This window comes from Ricinus communis, chromosome 10, assembly GCF_019578655.1.
Source record: "Ricinus communis isolate WT05 ecotype wild-type chromosome 10, ASM1957865v1, whole genome shotgun sequence".
NCBI lineage: Eukaryota > Viridiplantae > Streptophyta > Magnoliopsida > Malpighiales > Euphorbiaceae > Ricinus > Ricinus communis.
In genome coordinates, this window is record NC_063265.1 from 10,155,935 (window position 1) to 10,171,502 (window position 15,568).

Genomic DNA, 15,568 nt, shown 5'->3' on the forward strand with positions numbered 1-15,568 from the left:
AAGTAAACAATTAGTTGTACTTAAATATAAGTTATTATTTCTACTTTTTTTCTATTTCTTTCTCAATATATACATGTATTATATAATAAACACACAACTTTATTTAAAAAAATTGTCTTTACAATTCCATAAAAAAATTAAAAATAATAATAAAAAAATAAAAGAAATGTGTATTTGCGTCTTTTTCCACAAGTCAATTCATAGTTAAAAATACTTTATTATTTTTTCTTTATAATAAGAGTTCAATAATGCCACATTCATATTCTTTTACATTTATTTTTATCTTTTTTATCTTCTTTAGCCATGCCGATTTAATTAATAAGAGTTTTAGAATGTTAATTATATTTAATTATTACACATTCTAATAGAATTCAATTTTTAGAATTAAATTTATATTTAAATAATAATATTATTTATTATTAAATTAAATTAATAAATTAAACTAATCAAATTAATAAGGTGGTATTAATAAATATATCCATCATTTTTGTCTTCGAACACATGATTATTGATATGATATATTTACGAAGGTATCTTTTTATACTAATTTTAGAATCACACCCTAATAAAATATTAAATTTATAGAATGAATATGCTTATAGCAGGTTTGAAAACAAACATTATAATCAATGGTAACAGACAAATTTAAATATCTTTTGCAAGGCGCAAGGTATTTTATTCCTTTTTAGCAATTAAGTAAATTGTATGTGATAAAATCTAAAATGGAAAATAAAACTTACATTTACTAATTGCAGAAGAACGAGAGGGCTTGTTCTCAGTTAAATCCGCTTACTCTCTTATCTCTCAGTATGGGTGATATTAATGCGGAGTTTTCCTCTGGCAGCTCTGCCATGGTAAAATTATGTGCAATATTGAGAGATGTAAGAGAAAATTTACTGCGGATCCTTATTGCTCTAGCTGTGGTAACGTTTATGACGATCCTCTTCATGTCATAAGTGTCACGTGAGTTTTATTTTCTAACCAAAACCTTGCCCACGTGCGGCCTAGCTTACTTAATTTCCCCGAAAGTCAAGATAGCTAGTCAGCCTACCCTTGATTGCCAAACCCGGCAGAATAATAGCAAATACGCTAGCGGAAGTAAATTCACAAAAGTGGCACAAAGAGACGCAAGAGTTGTGGAAGTGTATACTTGTATTGATTAATTCACACTAAAGCTCTTTACACTTACAATGAGCACACTCTCTCTTTACACAAGCTCTCTTCCTAACTTAACATGTATTAATCTACATAACTACTCCTACAATTATCTCTACATAGAGCATCTCTCTTTGCTCTATGTAGAGCAACACTCTTTCCCTCTATATGGCTACATTTTGGCACACCTTGTGCCCACACACTCTTTTTTTATTTCTGCCCTTGTTCCCTTTTATGGACTTTCACTCTCCCTCTTTTCCTCCCTTCAAATGAATCATGGAGGAGCTATTTATAGTTTTCACCCTGTCCATCAACATGGCCGTGTTCCAGGCCTTGTTGGGAACATGGCCGTGTTTTAGGCCGTGTTTAGAACATGGCCGTGCTACTTGTCGTATTGGTAACACGGTTTGGCCTTCCTAGGCGTGTTGGGCACACGGTCTGGTGTTCTTGGCCGTGTTACCTACTGTGGCCGTGTTCTCCAAAAGTTTCTAGCTCCTTCCCAATTCCATTCATCCAGCACGGGCGTGCTCATGGACGTGTTGGAAACACGGGCAGTGTTGAAACCAACACGGCCGTGTCCGTCCATACGGCATTCATTGGGTAGCCTTCCTTGCCTGGTTGCGAGGCGGGCACATGACATTCTCCCCCACTCAATCCGGCAACGCCCTCGTTGCCTTCTCCTCGTAAGCTCTTGGTTTCCTCCTCGAGTTGCCACAAATCACGAATCAGCTCCCAACTTGTCTCACTTCCGGGGAGTCCCTTCCTCAAGAAACTCCGTCGTGGGAGGTTGTTTGGATTGTGGCGCCTTACGATGGGAGATGATGTAGTCCACCTCTTCATCCTACTGAGCCCGCACCTTCCAAAGAGCTCTTGTAGACTTACCCCGGCTTGGGTCATCATGATCCTCCTTGTAAAGCTTCAACATGCTCGGGATGGATCTTGATGCCTTTGTGGAAGATCTACCTTGCTACTCTACCTCTGTTTACTACCTTTCCCACTCGTTTTATTAATGGGGAAAGGTCCATCATACCTTTTCCGGAGTCTCCAATGAAGTCTGCCGTCTTTGCCATGCCAGTATAACTTGACAAGCACTTTATCCCCGTCCTTGAACTCCATTGGTCTCCTCTTGTTGTCCGCCCGCTCCTTCACTTGCTTGAATGCCTTCTCCAAAATAGGTTCGAGCAACACCGCTTGCTCTTTTCATTCCTCCCTTAGCTTGAAGGCGGGTAGACTGCGGCTTGTCCAGATCAAAGCAAGAGTACCTGGTGTGTAGGGTTGCCTGCCCGTAACCATCTTAAAAGGACTTTTGCCTGTAGACTTGCCCTTTTTAAGTTGTAACAGAATTGGGCATCATCAAGCTGCTTCGCCAATCTCCTTTATTGGCACTCTCATAGTGCTTCAAGTAAAGTTCCGAGAGTACACTGATCCTCTCGGTTTGCCCAATCGGTTTGGGTCTCGCGTGCCTTCGTAGGGTCCGGAAGTGCTAAGACAGGCTCCTCCTTAATGGCCTTCTTTTAGCCTCTCATAGGCTTGTTGGCACTTCGTAGACTACTCCCAAGCTCGACCCTTCCTTAATACACCCGGAGTAGCAATGGAAGAATAGCCCTTGATGAACCTCCCGATAATGGTTCACCAAACCAAGGAAAGAACTCACCTCGGTCACCTTGGTCGGCAGCTCCCAATTCTTGGATGGCCTTCACCCTTAATCCATCCATCTTTCCATCGCCAACAATACGCCTTAGGAATACCACTTCCCGTTGGGCAAATGAGCATTTTTCTCTGATATAGAGCTCGTTACTCCTCAATGCTTTCAACCCTAGCCTTCGAAGCTCTATGTGCTCCTTGAATTGCCTCCTTAGTTCCCCTACTTCGGAGGCGCCGTACGATAGGATGCAAAGGCGGGTGGTTTGGCTCCCAATTCCAGCTCGATCTCGTGGTTCACCTATCGTCGCGGAAGAAGCTTCTTCGGCAGCTCAGGCGGCATAACATCTTCGAACTCGTCAATCATGCCTTGGATAGGGCTTGAAAGTATAGCACCCTCAACAAGAGGACCTCCTTCCATCTTGAGGGTTGCTGGGAAGGTTGGCTCCTTCCTTTTTACTCCTTTAGAGAGCTGTATGGCCGATACCATTTTGTCTTGGCTTAGCTCCCTCTTTATCGGCACAACACAAGGTTGGCCATTCTCCATTATGCACATGGTGTTGGCGTAAGGAACCAAGAATGCCTTCGCCATGTCGAGGAAGTCCATACCAAGATAAAATCATTAATCATCAAATAGGAGCAATGGTGATATCGACCTTATCTTGCCATTGGCCTATTCCGATGTTAATCCCTCTCGCCATGCCAATGATAGGTAGCCTCTTCGCGTTTACGCCCTTAATAAAGCCCTTTTCCTTTTCATAAGGCAGCTTTATAGAGTCAGCCACCTCCTTCGCCATGTATATCGTATCAGCCCTGGTATCTACTATGGCTTGAATGCTTTTACCTCCGATGTTCGTCTCCATGTACATTCGACCACGAGACTTTTGCTCCACTTTAGCTTGGATAGCATTGAGGAGTCGAAGGGAAGCAAGTCTTCGTTCTTCTTCTTGCTCCTCCTCTTCGGTGATCACTAATGCTCCAAGCTTCTCACGCTTTGGACACTCATATGCACGATGAGGTCTATCGCAGATGAAGCAGGGAAGCTTTTTCGGGGAAGAACTACACCTGTCTTCCTTCTTCCACTTGTCCTTATCCCTGCATGAAGCCTTACCATCCTTGGAAGATTTTCCCTCTATCTCCACCACCTTCGTCACTTCCTTCGTACTTCCATCTTGGTAATAATATTACTTAAGTAGAGAGAGATACGGACTTTACCTTGATGGCGTCGTCCACTATGCTCAAAGTATCAAAATATCCTTCCAACTGTCACAAGAATTCGTCGATTTTCCTAGCACTCCTAGCCCCACCGAAGGCCTTTGGTTTAGGAGCATCGACTCTGTGAATCGTCACTACGTGCGCTCCCCCACTATTTGCCAACGCGGTCTTGCACAAGTTAAGCTCCCTCGAGCTTATCAACCTTCTCCAAGTATTGGCTAAGTAACTTGTTAAGAGCCACATTGCAGGCACCTTGCATCTCCCCGCGAAGCTCTCCATCGTCCCCCTTGGACTTTAGCTTCTCAATGCAAAGGTCCAATTCTTGTCCCTCATTGTCCCTCGAGCACATTTACGGCACCTTCCATCTCCTCGCGAAGCTCTCCGTCGTCCCCCTTGGACTTTAGCTTCTGGATGCGAAGGTCCACCTTGCATCTTTCCGCGAAGCTCTCTAACGTCCCCCCTGGACTTTGGCTTCTCGATGCGAAGGTCCACTTCTTAGGAGCCTCATAGTCCCTCGATAAACTGTCGGCGAGAATCATTTAAGGCACCTTCCATCTCCTCGCGAAGCTCTACATCGTCCCCCTTGGACTTTGGCTTCTGGATGCGAAGGTCCATGTCTTCGATCCTAACCCAATCGGACATGGCAGTCTCCCCTTGACTAGCCTTTCCTCCATCGCGCCAACTACGTCTCGGGACTTATCCCTCCGGCCCTTTCCGCTATCCTTTCCTCCTTCCCTTGGAGTAGGAGGAGCGGTAGAAGTAGATTGTTCACCAACCTTGGCCATTATCTCGTGCAAGAATTCTCCCAAAGAACTTATCCGCGCTATACTTCCAACTGTGGCGTGATACCAACCTGCTCTGTCTCGAACTTGGCTTTGTCTCGAACCTTGCTCTGATACCAACTGTCACGTGAGTTTTGTTTTCTAACCAAAACCTTGCCCACATGCGGCCTAGCTTACTTGATTTCCCCGAAAGTCAAGATAGCTAGTCAGCCTACCCTTGATTGCCAAACCCGGTAGAATGATAGCAAATACGCTAGCGGAAGTAAATTCACGAAAGTGGCACAAAGAGACGCAAGAGTTGTGAAAGTGTATACTTGTATTGATTAATTCACACTAAAGCTCTTTACACTTACAATGAGCACACTCTCTCTTTACACAAGCTCTCTTCCTAACTTAACATGTATTAATCTACATAACTACTCCTACAATTATCTCTATATAGAGCATCTCTCTTTGCTCTATGTAGAGCAACACTCTTTCCCTCTATATGGCTACATTTTGGCACACCTTGTGCCCACACACTCTTCTTTTATTTCTGCCCTTGTTCCCTTTTATGGACTTTCACTCTCCCTCTTTTCCTCCCTTCAAATGAATCATGGAAGAGCTATTTATAGTTTTCACCCTGTCCGTCAACATGGCTGTGTTCCAGGCCGTGTTGGGAACATGGCCGTGTTCTAGGCCGTGTTTAGAACATGGCCGTGCTACTTGCCGTGTTGGTAACACGGTTTGGCCTTCATGGGCGTGTTGGGCACACGGTCTGGTGTTCTTGGCCGTGTTACCTACTGTGGTCGTGCTCTCCAGAAGTTTCTAGCTCCTTCCCAATTCGGTTCATCCAGCACGGGCGTGCTCCTGGACGTGTTGGAAACACGGGCAGTGTTGAAACCAACACGGCCGTGTCCGTCCATACGGGCATTCGTTGGGCAGTTTTCGGTGCATCGGTAGCCTTCCTTGCCTGGTTGCGAGGTGGGCACGTGACATAAGGGACTGCCCTCTTGCTTCTATTGTGTGGAAAACTTTTCTTCAGCCTAGCGAGATTGAGCGCCAAAGTTCCCTTGAGTTGCAGCCTTGGATTCTCCATAATCTTTCGTCAAAGTTCGTCAAAGTTCGAAGCCTATAACAATTGTCACTGGGATGAACTGTTTTGTGTGATTGCCTGGTGGATTTGGGTGTGGCGGAATGATCACATTTCTGCGAATGGGCATAGATCTCTGAGCTATAAGATCGGTTGGGTCAAACTGTCTCAGCCTTTGCTTCTAGTAACCGTGTGTTTGGAAAAGAGATTAGTAGGAGAACTCAGCTCATTGGTTGGGACCCTCTTCTGCTGGTTGGGTAATATTAAATACTGATGGTTGTTTTAAGCAATTGTCGGGCAACGCTGGTGGAGGTGGTTTACTGCCGTGATGATACTGGCTGCTGGATGGGGGGTTTTTCTATTAATATTGGTAGTTGTAATGCTCTTGAGGCTGAGCTCTGGGCCGTTATCCAAGGGCTAAAGATGGCTTGGGATAAGGGTTTAAGGAAAATTACCCTTCAGGTGGATTCTAGTCTTGTGGTTCATTGGTTTAAGTAATTTGGATAACTGCATATCTATGCATTCAAACTTAGTGTCGATGTGTATGGATCTTTTGGGGAGAGACTGGATGGTTAAAGTTATTCACATTCATCGGTGAGAGTAATCAAGTTGTGGATGGCCTGGCCAATGCGTCTTTTACTTCATGATAGAGGTACTGTGTTCTATGATCAAGCTCCCACTTTGGTGGTGCAAGCGTTATTGAATGGTAATCTTGGCATCAAATGGCCTAGAAGAGTAAGAGGCTCTGCTGTTTTGTTTTCTTTCGGGGTATCTCCCTTCGTATTCAAAAAAAGAATCAGGAGTGATGTCCACTAAAAAAAAGAAAGAATGTCTTTACTAAGTAAATATGTTAATGCTAATATTATAATCATATTCACTCAAACTAACCATTTAAAATCAGGTTTATTTTCAAGATTGTTCTTATAAAGGGTATTATCAATAGCACTTATCTTTGTAGCATTGAACAAAATATATTATACTGTTATTAATTGATAAAAAGAAAAAAAAAAAAAGAAGAAAGCAGCAGTGTCTTACTTTTATTTTTATTTATTGTCTTTTATCTTTTCTACAAGGCAAAAGAATTAAATTGCATGGATGTAATGGTAAACACTTTAATTAAAAATAATTTTATCGTTTAAAACTAATAAATATACGTAAACTATTTATATTACAGCGGAAATAAGAAGCTAGGAGAGAAGAAGAGTTGCAGAGATGGAGAAGGATGAAGAGTTTGTTACAAAAGAGAGAAAGAGTGAGAGAGAACAGTTGAAGGAATACGTTTCTTGTATTGTCAATATTATTGGATGATCAAAACACGCAGGGACTGTTACAATTTCAGCTACAATTGCCACGCGTCTCTTGCTTATTAGCTCAACTCTAACTAATTAACATCCACATGACTGCTAACAGAAGATACACAATTACACTCTAAGATACAGCTCTCAGCATCATTGCGCAGGCCTTTCCATGAAACAAATAGGGAAAGAAGCTTCACCAATCTGTCTTGTCCGCCAAAACATTGTTCCTGATGGCTGCTTGACTTCCTTCTCTCATCAATGCAATTCTGCCATCATTTGGTCCGTGCAGCCGCTGAAGTGTGCCTAACGAAATATTTCCATAGGAGTAGGACGAGTTTCTTGATTTAGCAGAAGCAAATTGATTAACCCTTGGGTCACAAATCAAAACTCGGGAAATCAAAACGCCTTTGATTACGCCTCTTTCAATTTCTTATAGGAAGGTTTCTCTTCCAGATGCTTCTCATCGGCGTCATCTTGATCCCTTTTCCTCTTATTTACCAGGCTGAATATTGGATGAACCCTGCACTTAATTACCATCACATTATCATCAAGATCATCATAAACATAGAATTCAAATGAGGCCCCGGTGAAACAGTTGTCGGAGTCAAATTCAATGTCTGGATCACACCAAAGGTATACATGTTCTGATTGGATATCGTATTGAGAACAGCCGTATCTAGAAAAACTGTTGAAACTTTTGACCCGGATTAGTCCAGACTCATCTGTGAATATAACTCTGCACCCAATATAAAATTCACGAGGAGGAGGATACACTTTAGATGCAACAACAGCACAAAAAGCTATGCGACTCAAGTCATGCCGCTCCAGTCTAAAACACAAGGAAGATCCATTGTTATTCTGATACTTCATCCTCCTTACTATTTCATTTCCAGGAATGCACAGAGTCCTCACTTTGAGACCGTCCTGTATAAGCAAGAAAATCATCAAAAATCTAATCACCAGGAAAGAGAAGTATGATAGTTAAAAGTTAAAGATAAAGAAAGAAACCTGATATATATTCAATAGATGGTCCGTAAAATCACTACAGGCAACCTTCTTCAAATTGAAACAATTAGCAAAGTTTAAACGCCTCCAATCCCGTCTATAGTGCCGCTCTGTATCTTTTGTCCATGGTAATGAAGCTGATTCCAGGGACGTGCAGTTTCTTGCAAAAATATTATTTAGGGACAACGGAACCTCAGGTAAATATTTTAACTTAAACTAAGGTGTTCCAAATTACTAAGCTGCTTGAAACTTTCAGGTATGATCTCGAAATCATTCCCTTCTAATTGTAATACTTTCAGTGATGTAATAGAGCATAGGCCGACAGGGAATTCCGACATATGACAATCAATTAGCGTTACTCGCACTAGTCGCCTCAACCGATTAATGGAGCACGGTAATGTCTTTATGCCACTTCGTGATGCATTAAGAGCTTCCAGTGATTCTAAATCTCCCAACTTCTCAGGAAGTCCATTGAGATTCACACAATCTTCCAAAGAAAGTTCTTGAAGAGTTCTCAAATTGCAAATGTTGTCAGGTAAACGTGCCAATTTTGAGCATTCACTGATGTTTCAACTCACCAAAGCTGTTTGGAAGACTCTCTAGCTCTATGCATGATTCCAAACTCAGTTCCCAGAGTTTGGAGAGATACCCAATTGATGAAGGCAGTTGCACTATTGCAGTTCTAGATAAATTCAATCTTGTGATATTTACGGGAAGGCGTCTTGGTATCTTACAAAGATTTTTGCAACCGCTTAGATCCAGTAGTTTCAGATTGCTCAGATTTTCAATAGATGAAGGAATCTCAACCAAACTTGAACAACCACACAAAGTTAATTCCTCAAGATTTGGTGCTGTGGACAAGTCAAGAATACTGATTAGATCCACAGACCAACTGAGATCGATAAGTCTCAAATTTGTAAGAGGACCCTACAAATGACAGAAAAAGGAAAGAAATTAATGCATTCCAACTTAAAATTTGAAGAAGTTAAATTCCTAAATATTTTTTTTCTTACACTTCTTTTATCAACTTATGATACTGACTGATATGAAGTTACTGCTACAATATTAGTGCATATTATATATAAAGCAGACATTTTTGGAAAAGAAAAAGGTTGTGATAAAATTTAAAAAAAAATAAATAATAATACAATAAATTAATATAGAAAAAATATTGAAACAAATAGCATTTTCTATCTAGAGAAGCTCACTAGAGCATACCTTATTTTCGGTCCACAGTTGTTTAAGTTTGCTATTTTTCATTTGAAGTTCAACAATATTCTCAGGACGAAATTTGCATGGCAAAGATTTCATAGGAAATTCATCCCAATAGAGAAATCTCAGCTCCCCTGGCATATATTCAAGACCATCAGGAAGAAGTACTCTGTTCTTTCCCCAAAAACCTACGTAACATTTGAGGAATCTAAGATTATACATCTTCACAAAAGCTGTAGAGCTTAGTTCCATATTTCCAATCTTAGACATGTCTAATGATATGCTTTCAGTTCTCCGAGTCCCCTGATAAAGAAAAGCCAAGAGTAACTAAGCATTTATATCCAAGAATATGTTTCTTCTGAAAATGAAACATGGAAAAGAAAGTAGATCCTACCATGTCCCTTGTAAATACTTTATGTATATCTTTAGGATCCCACAATCTACTACGCTGTCCAAGTTCTTTCTCCTCGCAAACAATATCCTTGCCCATTTGCTGCAGCAGGTCATGCATCTCCAAAGTATTGGAGCTCGAAATGGTTATGAGAGACTTATCACTGAGATGACTAACTCCACATTTTGCAAAGAACCCACAACTATCTAATATTTTTGTGACAGCATCTTTATCCCCCCCTTTAAAGAAACAGGCAATGTCAAGAAATACTTCCTTCTCTTTCTTATCCAATCCATCGAAACTTATTCTCAACATTCGTTGAATCTTCTGGTCGGAAGTAGCTTTTAGTTTCTCCAACTCACCCTCCCATTCTTCTATACTCTTGCCATACAAATTGGAGCCGAAAACCTTTAGAGCTAATGGAATGCCACCAGCATAAGTCACTGCCATGCGCGATAATCCCATATATTCCTTCTTCAGATGGTTTCCTTTAAATGCATGAGAGCTAAACAGATGAAGAGCTTCCAAGTAATTTAACTTCTTAACCTCATATATTTTGGCATCCATATTCCTAAGCAATTGTTTATTTCTGCTAGTTATAACAACTCTACTGCCTGAACAATAACTAGCACGATTTCCTACCAGAAATTCTATCTAATCCAAATCACTCACATCATCAAGAATGATGAGAATCTTTCCTTGTAATAGCCTTCTCCAAATAAGAGGGGACAACATAATAGGCATGCCCATAATAAAATTGTCATTACCTGTGGTTGAAAGAATTTCCCGTTGTAGATAATCTTTGCCATACTTTTCTGATTTTTCCCTTACATTCTCAACAAAGCATCGTCGTGGGAATCGAGTGCAGATTTGATTAAATACTTGTTTAGCGACTGTCGTTTTGCCTATACCTCCCATGCCCCAGATTCCAACAAATCGCACATCATCTGTTGATTCAAGGCATAATAATGACTTAACAGCTTTGACGCTCGAGTCATTTCCTACTAAGCCATCAGCGCAATTATAACTTGATATCACATTGTTTAATTTCTCCAAAATCTGACTCACAACTTCTCCAATTAATTTGGAGTCTGGCCTGGCCAAATGAATAGTAAAACACAGCAAGTTGGAATCAACAGTAAGAATAAAAAGCTTTCTTTTTTATATTATTTTTAAAAGAAAAAATCGTTACTAAGAAGAGGAAAAGAAACCCTACTTGAAATTTCGTGAATCCCATCCAGCTAAGTTGGATATTTCTGTTAAAGCATGGCTCCAATTATCCACCCTGCCCCTGTCTAAATAGCAATCTCTACTTAGTCCAAGCATTGAATCTTGTGTATGCTTATCAATTGCATCACCAAAACTTCCTTTGAGCTCTTGAACATGGCTCGGATCAACGTGATAAAAAAATTGGAAAAACAGCCTGTTCCTTCAGTTTACAGCATTCATTTATCTTCACCAGCTCATCTAAACACCATGGAGAATCTGCATAATTCTCAGTGAAAATAACAACGGAAACATGTGATTCTTCAATTATTTTCAGAAGAGATGATGAGATTTCCTTTCCTCTTTCAATGCTTTCATCTATAAAGGCGTTTATTTGGCTTTGACGCAATGCTTCATGAAGATGGCTTAAAAAACCATCGCGAATATCTTTGCCTCTAAAACTAATGAACACATCATATTTCTTCCATTGACAAGTGGATGATGAAAACGAAGATGAAGCCATAATTCTACTTTTCGTTTTTGTGAGGAAAGAGAATACACTAAACTATAAAAGGCAAATATATAATGAATATCTAGAAATGGAAGGGGAGAAGATGACTAAGGAAACACAGCTAGGATGGCCTAGTTTTAATAAATTATCAAATGGAAGAAGACATGTAACAATGAGATTTCCTGCAAATCTTGACCTATAAAGGGGGAAAGAGTGAAGTAAATTTCACCGAAACTGCCTCTGTTCTAACAAGTATACGTCTCACCTTCCATTTTCCTTTAGGAAACACAGTCAACTCCAAAATCTCTTGGAAATAGGCAGATTTAGATAATCTTTTCACCTATTCCGTCGCTAAGTTATCATTTTTACGGCGAGGGTAAAAAAGAACCCGGTCCCTCACATATTTATCAAGTTTTAATTTTCACAGTACTGTTACCTTCAAGCATTAATATAAGTGGATAAAATGTAGTTTCATTGAAATTTCTTGTGTTCCAGAAAAGAAACACGAGTAAGTAAAGTCTGCCGAAAAATCAAAAAAGGTAGTCTTACTTTTCATTTTTCTGTAGGAGTAGGACCCAGAACGGAGTAGTGAAACTTCATAGAAAGCGAGCAATAATGTCGATTCTAAAATTAAATTTCACATAAAGAAAGCAAGATTGTTGCCTTTTAACAGTGTGGAAGGGATGTCAACATGAAATAACCCATTCTAGTGAAATCTATGCAGTAAAAATCAAATAGAGTATCTTCACCAATCTTGTCTGCCATAACATCTGCTTGATTTACTACTCTCACCACCGCAATTCTGTCACCTTTTTAGACATGGAGATTGACAATTCAAACTGCCCCAAAGAACTCTAGCTTATTAACTTGGATACCATGTTTGCTTTTCATAGTAGCATGTAAATATCATTTCTTGTAACACTTAACCTTTTCATTAATAAATCTAAAGAGGATTGGGTTTATATATGTTCTAGTCAACACGATACCTAAGATTATGGCGACCTGTTGATAGCTAGTGAAAGACTGGAGATAGATGCAAATGAAAATGACTAGTAAGATAGTTAAGAGCTCCTAGCGTAATGAACAGCGTCATAACTTACATATTTCAACATTTTGACTAAAATTCTCAAGTGTCCTGCTGACAGCTAGAACTTAAGGCATTGATGTAATGACCAGCAATTAGATGTTACACATGATAATCAAGAACCTAAATTACATTAAAACTGGAATTGATCAAGCAGTTTGGAGCATAGCATTGGCAAAACACGCACAATTAATGACACTAGAATTTTTTTCAGCAAGATTCTATTTGAAATTCATTTATAAATAACCAAACACGACCAAATTATAAGATTAAAGTAGAAGTAGACTAACGGTGATTTTATAAACTTCAGAATCTTCCCAGTATGAAATACTGGCAACCCGAAATTGATTGCAAGTACCCTGCTTTGGATCGCAGATAAGTTCTCTGTATCTGATTACAGAATCAGATAATTTTGGGGAGTTCAGCATTCAACACAACAGCACCATTCTTACTAATAAATGCTGACTTTAACCTGTTAATATGACCCCGTCCCTTGTAATCGCTCAATGGAAAGGTGATAGGCTTGATCCAAGTTTCTCCTGGTGCTCTCCTTCCTTCATTATTCATATGTTAAAACAATGATGGTTTTGTCAGAGCTGGAACAAGAGATGCAACTTTGTAAAAGCCCAAACTAGTACAAACTAAACTCATCCCTATGCCATTGCGGCAATGGGACTTCAGTGACCGACCCTTCGCCAGAGTAATGGCAATAAGCACAATCGGCGTAGAGTTTTCGAGGAGCTTGTACAAACTAATACAAACAACGGTCATGCGCTGTAGGGATTGCTTGGTCTCGAAATAAGGCGATGTACGGACAGCCAACACGAATCTTTCTCCAAATATTTGATCTTAGCGTCATTACATAGAAGCTCATGTCGTCAGGAACGCAGATTGGTCGGTCAGGCCGTTGCTGCTTCATACGTATCACCTGCACCGAAACAATGAGTTACGTTTTTCATATCGGACATATGTTTCGAACCGAAACTCTTCGAAAGCTCTTCTGACACATCTCACAACCAAAAATAAATGTTTCTTACATTTAATTTTCTAATTTTTTAGAAAATCTCGTACTCCCACGTTGTGTCGTTTTGTGTGTTTCCATGCAACCTAGCGTATCACGAGAGGAAGCCAGGCAAATAATACCATCGCAACAGCTACTGACCTCAAATGGAGACAAAATAACAGACGGAAAAATTAGGTCGTTTGATGATAACTCTACCACCCTTTTATGATATTCTTTGTGTACTTCTTCTTATTAAAAATGATAAACTTAAATATTTACTATTGTCATTTTAAGAGTCATTAGTTGTTAAAGGATACGATGAAGAGTCTATGGTTATGTTAAAGGTCTAAGTATATGAAAAATTAAATTATTAAATGTCATGAACATGAGTAGTTAAGTTTGTAAGTGAAGAGTCGTATAAGTGCTACTAAAAATAGTTTATAATTTTCGTAGTTTGATAGAGGTGAGAAGCTATCTCTTGAAAGAGAGATAGAATGATGTCTCGTATGTTTTTATTATAAAATATATATTTATAATATATTTTTCTCTCTTTAAGAATTTATCATTGTGTTGTGTTCATATCTTTTTTTTCTTGAACAAAAGTGGAATCAGAGCTTAAAAATCCTGTAGGCCAAAAGAGAAGAAAGGTGAGAGTTGAGAATGAACCAAGAAAAGAAAGAAAATAGTTATTCTCCATTGTTAAAAAGCTGTTTGCATTCTCCAGGTTTTAAATAAAGAAACTTGTTAAGAAAGTGAAGAAAGAGAAGTGATTCTCTGAGGTTCAATAGGAAGAGCCAAAAGAAAGACTTCATGAGACGTGAATCGTCAGTGAAGAAAGTAAGGTAAGAGAAAAACTGCGTTGAAGATAGTATAGTTATAGCAACAACTGTGAACATAGAGAATGCTATATCAATTACTGTAACTGTGCCATTTAAGATGTTACTCAAGGAAGTTTTTGAAAAGTTAAATCTACCTCCAGCAACCAGTTCATGTGAGAAATTTGGACAAGATCATCAACCAACTTTTTTAGCAAAAGTTGAATGTGAAGATAAATTGAGAAAGCGTGTTCAGTATGGTTATAAATCATTTACAGAAAATGAAGGATTTGTACAATATCATAATAGAAGATGTTAATGCAAGATATTTATATTATATCCAAGATGAGTTGGATAGTCTCAAGATAGCTCATAATGCTTTGAAATTAAAACTTGAAGATGTTGTTGAAGAATTAGATGATTTGAAGCATAGGAAGGAAAGAGTTAGAGAGATTTGTGAATCAAGTCCAAATCAACGTTCAAGAGTTTGTCTGGTTTGAGATTTTCCTCCGACCAAGCAAATCAAGTTTAGAATAATTTCAGTTTAAGAAGGAGTGTTGAAAATGATAAACTTAAACATTTTCTATTGTCGTTTCAAGAGTCATTAGTTGTTAAAGAATATGTTAAGAGTTATTCAAGAGATATAAAGAGTTATTAATAATAACATATAATTTTTTTTGTAAGTTTTTATTCTTTTTTTTTTTTTTCTTTTAAGAAGAAAGGGGTTTAAAAAATAGTAACCGGTATTTAATAGAGCCACTTCTCTTTTTTATTTGGGTTTTTTAGTTTGTTATTTCAATAATTTTAGATTTTATACATTTGACTCGGTTTTTATATTTTTTTATTAAATTTATTTTTTATTACTTTTTATAAAAGTTTATATTATCTTAAAATTCTGGTAAAGTAATTTAAAAAGAAATAATGGAAAGTATTAAGGAGTGAAATATTATATTTTTTTAATATTTATAATGATAAAGTTGTTTATGAAGATCCTACGGAAAAGAAATGCCTATAAGTTAACTACAAGTGGCAGAGGCCATTTAGTAATTATATGGCAAATCAGTTTTGCCTCCACGATCGCCAAGCACTCGCTTATCCCACTTCTTTTCCACGCGGGATAAAACTTCCACAGTTATATTGCAAAAACGTACTAAAACGATTACACTTGTATTATGGAT

At 38.8% G+C, this 15,568-nt stretch overlaps 1 pseudogene; it reads right to left on the reverse strand.

Annotated features, from left to right (window-relative positions):
- Positions 1–7,131: 7,131 nt before the first annotated feature.
- On the reverse strand, positions 7,132–13,567 carry LOC8276540 (annotated as a pseudogene).
- Between the last annotated feature and the right edge of the window lie 2,001 nt (positions 13,568–15,568).